Below are 10,956 nucleotides of genomic sequence, written 5' to 3'. Positions count from 1 at the left end.
TCATCATCACCATCACAGTATTATTATTTTATTCCAGTCATTAAACTGTTCTTATTGCTGTTCTGTCAACCCATGTCTTTTACCTTTTTCCCATTCTCCTTCCCATCACACTGAGGGGTGGAAGGGTATGGGCTAAACGAGCAGCTGTGTGCTGCTTAGCTGCCAGCTGGGGTTAAATCATGACAGTGACGTAAAGAGAATGTCCCAAAAATCATGTTCTCATCTACTCAGCAATGCTGATCATGCATTTTTTTTTTCTTCAAGTGAAATTAAAGTTATTATAGACGAATTTCTGATTTGTAATGGATGGAAAGCGGTAAAGAAGCCAAGCACAGTGTTTACAATGGCCAGTCAAGCAATGCCACAAATCAGAAAAACCACCTTGACATTTGCTGACCAAGTCTGCAAATGCAACTGCAAATCTGCACAGACAACCCAAACACAGAGAGGCAAAACAGCCTTAAAGGCACTCTCAGGACACTAGAAAAAAAATAAAAGGCCTGAAGGGTAGAACAGGAGCAAAAGTGATAGTGGCTTGCAAAACTAAGATATGAATAAGTCTAAGAAAAGAGATGTTTATACTAATGCTCTTTCCCTCTGTAACTTAAGAATGTAGCCTTACATGTCATGTCTAGAAACATATGAACCAAGATCCATGCATAAACACTCAAAAGACACAATGGAGAGGAAAAAAAAGAACAAGCTGAAGATACTTTTCTTAAACTGCTCATTGTGGACCAGTTTGAAAAATCCTTTAGTAAGGATTAATATTTTCTTCAGCTGCAGTAAAGAACTTCATTTTTCGCAAAAATATGCTTACTGTCTTCATCTCTAATTTTCCTTTTGACTTCATGAGGGTTTTACAGTAAGAAATGTTTAGCATAAGCAGAAAATGCATGTTATTCGTATTCACAGTATCCAAGGTTATGTTGTCTATTGGGATATAGTGGCAGCAATGACAGCCGGTTAAAAGATAATGTTTCTCTTCTATGGGAATTCCCATCATTTTGAAATTGCCTTTCATTCCATGAGAGAAACTGTCATTTCAAAACAGATTACAGAAAGGACTAATAATATTAAAGCATCTTAATTTAAGTGAAGCTCTTTTTATTAACCTCCTTTCTGGCTTCAATGAGGCAGCTTGGGTTTTCAGAGAATGTGCTTCATAATTTAAGGGTTAATTAAAACTACTTTTTTCCATTTTAATCAGTTTCACAGCCTTGGGCTGTCATAGAGCTTGGTTCACAAATTGTAGGCTTCATGCACTCACAGATAGAGGCTACTTTTAAAACTATTTAATTACTAGCACTATTTATCATCACAGTTTTTATTCCTGTTAAGAGAAGCAAGAATGCTTCTTTGTAAAACAACAAGGCATAAAAGCACTGAAGCACGATCACTTTACTGACTTTTTCACTTCCTTGACCTTGCTGTCCAAACCTACTCTCCTACCTTCACTCCATGCAGGTGATTACCAGCTACCTTCCATCTCCATAGTTATAACCCCAAAGAATTGCAAATACCAGTTTTTGAGTTCATAAGGTTGCCCCAACAGAGGGCTGTAACATAACATATTCCCCAAATGGTAATGAGAATAAAAAATTATATTCAGTCAAGCTGATTCCCTTACATTTTGCTGACTGCACCAACAGGCTGTACAATATACAAGCTTTAGCTCCAGCATGTAAATTAGAGCGTTTGATGTGGAAATATATGCACAAAACTAGGAAGCTATGAGGGAGGGAGAAAATGGCTCAGAGAAGAGTGCTACCACACAGCCTTCATTCTTTTATGACCACTGTTTGCCTAGATGGGAATTCTGTCTGTTCTACCATTATTTTGAGTCTCATGTTCATGTTAGGTACTAAAACATCATGAAACAACCCTGCACTGTGCTGGTCATACTCTGAGAAGTGCACACCAACACTTACTACAATCTGTCAACAACCATTTTTGCAGGAAGTATTACTTCACTGTGCCATACCAGGCAATTGAGGGAGCTACCGTGGCAGCAATCTCTCAAGAACACAGAGAAAAGAACTATGAGACCTAGAACTTACACTGGAAAGACTTTGAGAAAATAGATGGTTTCTTCAGTTTTGCTGTCTTCACTTTCAGTCTTGAAATCTGTAATATTCATTCAGACTCAGTTGTCTTTCCTCTTAATGCCTTGGTCTCACTGCTAAAACGACTGAACTGAGTAACAGGAACAGATACTACAGAAGTCCTACTGGACTTCAGAAACATCTCACTTGGTCTTTAAGTTTATTTTAACTTTTGTCAACATCTAGATTATTTACTTAGAGAACAACACTAATGATTCATGCTGATTCAAGGCTTTGTCCAGGTTTTCCTTTGGTTTTGGGAATCAAGCTGCCCAAAACTGGTTCTTCATTTCCGAGACAATTGAGAGGAAAATGAAGCAGAAATGGTAGCTTGAAGAAAAGAAGTCAGACGAAGGTTGGAAAGAAGAGATGATCTGAATGGCAATGACTGCTTAGAACAATTACCTGAGTTCAGTGAAGGATCACAAGGAGCCCATGTGTAGCAAAAATGGTTAGAGAGCTCCACCAAAAATTTGAACTTGCCACTGGCAGAGCCTGAAGAGCAGCCAATTTTGTTCTCAGGTCCTTCCCTCCTCCTCCTCCTCCATCCTGCATTTCCAGTTCGATGTTTCCACCCTCAGGAAATGGGAACATTATGTGCCACTAATGCTTCAGCAGAACAGAAATAGTCTTAAGAGGAAAAGGGAAGGCCAAGCAGGTTATGGTAGAAAGATATTTCAGGCTCATAGCATCTCTTTCTAATGCATGTTTGTATTATTTTTCGTGCCAGAGATGAAAGCAACAACACATAAATCTCAGAGTTCATCCTGCCTCCTCAGTGTCTCAAAGGCTTATTTATATTTCAGTGTGGATGCTGGGGCTCGCTGCTCTTGTTACAACCACGTCCAACCTCAAAACCAAAGGATTACATTTAGAATGGAGTGAGTACAATACACCACTTCCTTTCCTTGGATATCAACCAGTCTTGGTTGTAACAGAGCAGACCCAAGATAGATTTTCTGTCAGGAAGGCAGTCCCTCCCCCAGTTGTTGGTAAGACTAGAAATGAAATGAGGGGGATGGGCACCTTTATTTAGACAACATCTGGCTTACAGCCCCTGGTCAATTGCAGGATTTTCGTCGGTGTATTTCTTTAAGCTTCCCTAGTCATATTTTTAAATGTCATTACCAGTAGGGCTTCCATGACTTTCTACAATCTACGTGGACCTTTGCTGGAAGAAATCACACCTTAATACTCAACCCAAACCCATCTACTTTGGGCAATTTGAGCCAGCTCTTTCACTTTGGCCAGCACATTGCCTGGGATCCCGTCAATAGTCTTTTAGGTACTCTAGCTACTCCAGAGCAAACCCTTTTCACTCATCAGTAAGCTAGTGCTTTTTAATAGCATTTTAAAAATTCCCTGTAGTCACCTAATCACTTCTGTTGCTCTTCACTGAGCTCCCAGCTCATCAGTGCTGTGGCACAGAAGTTCACGCAGTCGAACACAAATAGTCTCTGTGCATTTGCATTAGTGCCATAAAGTCAGGGACCATCCAATTTCAACACCAAAGGTTCAGAGGCACAAAAGAAAAAAAGCATAAAATGCCAGACTGATCTGCTATGATCTGGGTGGAGGATGGGAAAGCTAAACATTTTGAAAGAAAAAAAAATCTAAAAACTAATTTTAAAATAACTTTCTGAGGGTTTAGGGCAAATTCTCCCTTCCCACTCTCATCTCCATACACACAATTCTTTTCAACACTATTAGATACAGTGACCTGGTACAGACCTTCAACCAAGAGAAGCAGGAAATGTACAACTATTCAATGGAACCTATTCTGATCCTTTCAATCAGGACTGTCCAGTAGGTGTTAATTTATTGAACAGAACAAGATCTGTTGTAGCTTAATTCTTTTAAAGAATTTAACGTTTTTATTTTTACGCGGTGTTCAAAGACTGATTTGTTTTCTTTCGACTCCGTCATCATGCACACTTTTTTTGGGGAAACCCATTAGACATAATCAAAAAATATATTTAGGAAAGCATTTTTTAAACTATTCTTTCCAGGTAACAGGGATCTAGTCACTAATTTGTTTTCACAGAATCACAGAATGGTTTGAGTTGGAGGGGACCTTAAAGACCATTCAATTTTGATCCCCCTGCCATGGGCAGGGATCCCTTCCACTAGATCAGGTTGCTTCAAGCCCCATCCAGTCTGGCCTTGAACACTTTCAGGGATGGGGCATCCACAGCTTCTCCAGGCAACCTGTTCCAGCGCCTCACGACACTCTGAGTAAAGAATTCCTTCCTCTACACCAACCCTTCAAGTCTGAAGTCTTTCCTAGATGTTGTATTGCTTACATGCCCTTGCCAAAAGTCCCTCTCCAGCTCTCTTATATCCCCTTCATGTACTGGAAGGACACAGTAATGTCACTCCAGATTCTTCTCCAGTCTGAACAATCCTAGCTCTCTCAGCTTGTCTTCAGAAGTGCTTCACCTCTCTTCCTGGCCTTCTCTGGCCCACCCTCCCTTCAAGGCCCTCCATCTTCTACCTGAGGATGTCCTTAGCTCTTCCAAGAACCTTCAGCTCTCTGAGACCATCCAGAGCCACTTCTAGTTCAAGACTGGTAAAATTATTCATGAAAAACACACAACTGTCAACACCATTCTTGCAGTCTGAGTTAAGAGGACTTCTGACTGAAACAAGGAGCACAAGTCATGCATCATTCCCATTACGTTATTTCACCAAATGTCTTTCTGGTGCTCAGCCTGGGGCCCCAAGCAAAAAGGTAGCTACAATAAGGCTCAAAATGAAGAGTAATTACTCTTCAGCATCTGACTCCACATACATGTCCCAGCAGAACAAGGCACGTGCAAACCAAGAAAATTCCCTCTGTCAAGCCTCTATCTATCCCCTAGACTTTAACAGACTGCTGATTTATACTCAGGTCACCAGGATCTGCTCTCACATCACGTGGTACTGCATCTTTATGTATTTCTAACACTGTTAGATACTGGAAGAAGAGAAGACCACTAAGAGCCTCTCTGCACAAGCAATGAAACAAACATTCCTCAAGAGAACTATTCCATTCCTGATACCATAGTGTGGGACAACACATGCACCAAACGGGATTAGCAAACTCACTGAAAAGTGAAAATGTCACTACATATTTGCATCCCCATTGCTGCTGGCACCAGCTGAAAGCCTACTGACATTAGGAACGGAAGGGACCATCTGGGAGACAACTGCAGGCACACATCCCAATCCAGCTGTGCTTCCAGCAGCTTCTTCCTGGCTCAAACCCAAAAAAGAGTAATTTCAAACATCTTCCTGGTGCAGAAAGCCTTCCAGATTCTGCGTACCAGAATGAAATTGATCCTAGCTGTGAGTGAAACCTAACATTTGAAAATTCAAACAGTCTCATAAACAGTCCAGTTTGAATTTTCAAACTGAAATTATTCAAAACCTGCTCAGAAATCTCTGTAATACTGTCCCTCTTGTGACATCCCACTCCTCTTAGAGAATAGTTAAGAAGATAAGAGAGTTCTGCCAAGGAACCATGCTTCCATTTGCAGACATACGCAGGATCTGAGAGAACCTGTGGTAAGCCTGATGCTAAAGGCTTCCACACAGGCGTCTGTATCCTACACACTGCCTCTGAAGTGGTCAGCTGGGCCAAGCAGATTCATATCATGTGAGTGTTTTGCAGTAAGTGGGAGAGAGATCAGGTCATTTAGGGAGCTTTGAAAGCTTTACAGTAACTTGGAGAAACATCAGTATGCTAAAACAGAAATATCTTACAAAGAGTCAGTAGTTCTCAGTCTCTAGCTTCTAGGGTTTAATTACATGATTTAGACACGTTGGATATTTTCGGGAGACATGGCACAGAGCAAAAAACTGTACTTGGAAACTGCAGAATCAGCAGAGGAATCATTTACTTGGCAAGCTTAAGGAGACAGGGAAAAAAAAAAAGAAAAGCCTGTCTGAAAATGAAGTCATGTATGTTTCAATGTGCAGGTCTGGGCTGGTGAGAATTTCCATCCTAAGGTGAATCAAGACCTCAAGGATTCAGCTTTCATATGTAAGACTGTACTTTTGAGGCTGGATAGGCTGTGTTCTTACGGTACCCAGCATCTTCTCTGCTGCCAGGACAGCCTATTTTCCGCTCCTTGCCCATAGCTGTGTGCACACATGAGCATGCGCACACGCGCGTGCACACGGGAGTGGGGGTGTGCATGTGAAATGTTTCAACAAAAATCTTCTTGACAAGCAGGTCTGAGTAGCAGAATGCACAGGGGCCTCTGCAGGCATGGAAAATTGAAACCAGTGACTAGAAGAGCTTTTGTCAGAAGTGGTCTCAAGAACAATCTTCAAGTAGGACCTCTGTGACAGAAGCATCAGCTTCTTTTTAAGTGACTTTTTAAAAGGCAAGACAGTGCCTTCAGTATAAAATAATGTGCCAGGATCTCCAAAAAGTGCACACATTTTAATTGCATTTTTTAAAACACAACATATATTAACAGTACACTCCCTATAAATTTTTATTTCTGGTGGCAGAGGAGTATTTCTTAAAAGCACGACACACACCTCTGAGAAGGAAGTACTAGTGTAGTTGTTTGTTAAGTTTAAAACTCCTCGTATAAATCAAGTGTGAGAAGAGTGACAACATGAAATGGCTTTTTCTTACTTGGATTTGCTGCTCACATGTTTGACTGCTATGGCTGACATGAGCAATTAAGGAACTTTTATCCTTTTGGGGGTCTATTTGCACAGCACAGTTGGCAGCACTGGAGAAAGAGAGCTAGTTTGCTGTTGTACAACATCTACAGAATTATTTACAAAATACACCTGTGTTACACTTGTGTACACCCCTGAAACACATGACACTTTATGATTACCTGCCAAAGAACAATTATGGAGAGAGGAGTGATATCCAGCCCAGGATTTATCAGGTAGAAGCTAAAGTATAAGGTCATAATGAGTAGGAAAACCGCTGAATGTGTGGAGTCAGTAGCTGGAAGAAAACCTTACCTGTATTTCTGTAAGGTGATACAAAACTTGCTAACAAATCAAAATCAACAGCAAGATGTAATATTAATCTAGTATTAAATCATGTTTAAGGAACAAAAATAACAGCAAGCAAGACTAAATAATGATAATATTATAGGGGATCATCAGTTTCCCCCTAAACCTTTAATCAACTTCTCACAGAAATAAGTCTTTGAGCTTTTAGAAAAAAATCACATTTATAACCAAAACCAGCCAATCTGTATTATTCTTAATAAATAATTTTTCATGACAACATCCTTTTTAGAAGACACTGCCCTCTTGTTTGGTAGCTAAATGGCATTATAAAGCTCTAGCTTGACCACACACACCAATTTGTACTTCTTACACCTTCTATTGTTTATGTGTGCAGTAAACATATGCAACATGGCCACAAAAATGAAAAATAAAAATATATTGTGTAACCTTGAGTGTGCTTCAAACGTACTCTGCACTAATCTGTAGGGACTTCAGGTTAACCCTCTGCACAGGGACTGCAAATGGACAATGAAATACAAGGAAACCAAGGTTTTAGGGAGAGCAGATCTGGAGAGAGGAGCATTCCTGAACCAGAGAAAAAGCAAGCATAAATCTTCTGACAATCCAGGGGAAGGAACGTTGGCCAAAAAACAAATCTGTCTTAATTGGAGGCACACAAGATAAGGGGGGAGAAAATACACTCATCTCTTACATGACTCTCTGCATATGGCACATGCAGTATCAGAGGGGAGAAGGGGAAGCCATCTGCACCTGGGCACAAAGAGGGATGTACACAGTGAATCTGTACAGGCATAAAGAAGACAATTCTCAATGGACTGAGGCATGAGCTCCCTTGTCAGACACATCTGCTGGCAGCCTATGGGAGCATGCTGGAGAATAAGCAGCTGTCTCCTTGGAGCCACCAGCTGCCTTCCCTCCAAAAAGGATTTACACTGTGCCATTGGTCAGCCTCCAAGTAAAATACAGAAGGCAAAGACAGTAGCAGCCTTGGGCAAAAGAAAAGAGAATAGACATCTCCTCCCCAGCCCTCTCCAAAAAGTCTCCACAACCTAAGCTGTTCTTGCCACAGATAACAGCTTGGAAGAGCTGAGAACTTCAGAACAATGCAAGAAAACATGCCTTTCTGTGGGGTTTCGGTGATGAAAATAGAAAGACATGCAATCCTACTTCATACAATATCCAGTGCCCCAAAGTGATGCTATTTCCACCTATCAAAACACACGGCCATGCAAACAATTCTGAGCAGCTCAGTGCAAGTGCAAGAATGTCAAATAGGAGAGAACTCAGAAGTCAAGAAAAAATGTTTAGTGGCTAGAGGGGCACACAAGTCAAGGAATTAAAAACTGCACATGCGTAATTTAGCTAAGAGCGCGTACATGCAAAAAGCAGTAAAGGAAAGGATGCAATTATGTGCAGTTATCTGAAGCCTGCCAATACATTAGTAAAGCAAACTGAAGTAGTGCAAGGTGTTGAATTTAGAGAGTGAACTTCTAGAGAAAAACTGTATTTTTTTTTCTGCAATTAAATGGGGAGACATCAAAAGAGGATTATTAGGTTGGAATTATTTCAAACTGGGAATGAAGAATAGCCAATAAATCTTGTATTAATGGCTTAGGGCAGGTGGATCAGCTCTGACTAAACAAGAGGTGTACCCACATCCAGTTCCATGTTTCGGATTAGAACCCATATAACAATGAAAAAGGAAGCCTCCTCCTTCATTGCATCTGAGGCTACAGATTTGCCTCTGTAACAGATGTATGCGGTGGCAGCCAGCTCTCCTTGACTTTGTTGTTTCCATATGCCCTCTCACTCTACTTCACCATGAATCTGTATGAATTGGTATCACTGCTAGTGAAGGATGCCTCTTGGGAGATTTCCTTCCCCATCTTTACTCTCTGATTTCTGGAACCTGTAGGAAAGGGAGGTGATACTCACTCTCCTCCCCAGCCAAATGAGTGTGGTAACAGCAAGAGAAACTTCAGAGTAAGTGAAATCATCTCAGTGTATCCCACAAAAGGCAAAATTAAAATTACCCATCACAACAGCCCCTCCCACATTCACAGATTTATTTAGTTTGAGTAGTAGTAACTTGCATCATCTCCTTGAAAAATAGCCTAACATGGCTTTTCTCTGCCACAAGCACTCATACAACCATCTGTCCCCCACAAGAACGCTGAGCAACCCTACCCACAGACAAGGCCACACAGCCTCCCCTGTGTCGTTCCACGAGGATCGGGAACCCACACCAGCATCCATCAAGCCCTGCTTCAAAGGCAGCATTTCCCTACGGCTCTTCAGGGGGCTAGAGAGAGGGGAAACACCGCTCACGGGAGCAGACCAAGCGCACCGTGGCCGCGTGGAAGGGCTCTGGGGGTAACCCCTGTGAGCGGAGAGGCCGTGACCCGGCTCCCCACCTCTGTCCTCCCGTGCCCACAGCCGGCACCTGACAGCAGAGGCGCGCTCGGGGGAGCGTCCCGGTAACGCAGCCTTTCGACAGCACACGCCGGGAAAGGAGGAAAAAAACATCACCTGCGGACTTTTAACCCCTTCCGAAGTAGTCCTCGTTTGTTCTGTGCCCCCTCCCCCGGATGGCAGAGACCCGCGGGTACCCGCGACCACGTCCCGCCGGCTCCGAGCGCCCCGGCCGGACTCACAATGCCCGTCCTCGCCCGCCCGCCGCGGTACCTTGTGCAGGACTCCAGTAACACCCCCTCCACTTCCCAGCATTACTCGAGCGGTGTTCGCAGGAGCCCTTCCCGCTAGAGCCGTGCCGCCCGGCCTCCCGGCATCAGAAAAGTTGGACAAAGACCATTTTCACCGCGCGAGTTGCACCATCCCGGCGGGCCAGCGCCGCTTTGTCCCCCGGCCCCGGGCACAGCCTCTGGCCTCGCTCGACGTCTTTCAACAAGTCGGATGCTTATGAGCAGTCCCGATCCTTGCGCTCCCCTCCAGGCCCTTCGCTGGGAATGTCCTCTCCCCGCCCAGGTTCCCCCTCCTGCAGGAGTCTCTCTTCCTCTCGCTTCCCAGATCTGCCTTGTCCCTTTCTCCGGGCTCCTCTCTCTCTCTCTCTCTCTCTCTCGCTTTCTCTCCCCCCTCCCTCCCTCCCTTCCTCGCCGTGCCCCTCCTCCATTCTCTCTCCGCCCCCCCGACCTGCTTTCCTTCGCAGAAGCCCAGCGACGGCAAATGGGGGTGGGGGCGCTGCGGGATCCCGCACTCCGAGGCGGCTGCAGCCACTCCTGTCACTTCCGCGGCCATCGCCATCCTCTGTGCCGCACGCCCCGCCGGCTCCCCCGGCCGCCGGCAGTCTCCCCTCCCCTCCCCTCGGAGCCGCTCCGCTGGGCGGGTCGCTGGGCGGCACCGGCTTCCCTCCGCGATCCCGGGCTGTGCTGCCGAACCCCTCCCGCTTCCCCCACCCAGCCTCTTCGAGAAGGGGATTTTCCAAAAGGGTCTTCCCTCACCGCCGGCTCTCCGGGGATCCCGAGCGTGGCCGCAGCTGTGCCCGCCCCAACCTCTGCTCAAGCCCCTGCCCCAGCCCCTGCCAGGGTCAGGTCAGCGAGGACAGCGTGGCCACACAAGACTGATCCTTGGTCAGTCTCTCTTGACGCTGTTGAAATCCGTGTTACTGTGTGCCATCTCCTGTTGGTCTGCATAACCCAGCCCCAAGTTCGTGCATCTGTGCTTCCTTGTACTCCACCTCCAATGCTTCCTCTCCACTCAGCCCTGGTGAGGCGCCCCTGGAGTGCTGTGTCCAGTGCTTGGCTCCTCAGTCCAAGAGTGACACGGAGCTCCAGGAGCAGGTCCAGTGGAGGGCTACAAAGATTATTAACAGTACCTTTCTTATGAGGAAAGGCTGAGGGAGCTG

The 10,956-nt window shown here is 44.6% G+C and overlaps 1 protein-coding gene across 2 annotated transcripts in view; it reads right to left on the bottom strand.

Annotated features, from left to right (window-relative positions):
• Positions 1-10,369, bottom strand: part of EPHB6 (EPH receptor B6) — a 68,667-nt gene extending 58,298 nt beyond the window's left edge. Inside the window, exon 1 of one of the 2 annotated variants that reach the window (XM_015637818.3) lies at positions 10,245-10,369. The gene's annotated coding sequence lies outside the window, so the exon portion shown is untranslated. Of the gene's footprint in view, positions 1-9,779; positions 10,140-10,244 lie in introns of those variants that run through there. The other variant, XM_015637808.3, reaches the window with a different exon arrangement.
• Positions 10,370-10,956: the final 587 nt, after the last annotated feature.

This window comes from Parus major, chromosome 1, assembly GCF_001522545.3.
Source record: "Parus major isolate Abel chromosome 1, Parus_major1.1, whole genome shotgun sequence".
Lineage (NCBI taxonomy): Eukaryota > Metazoa > Chordata > Aves > Passeriformes > Paridae > Parus > Parus major.
The sequence above is the reverse complement of the archived record's forward strand: the minus strand, read 5'-3'. Positions and strand labels throughout refer to the sequence as shown.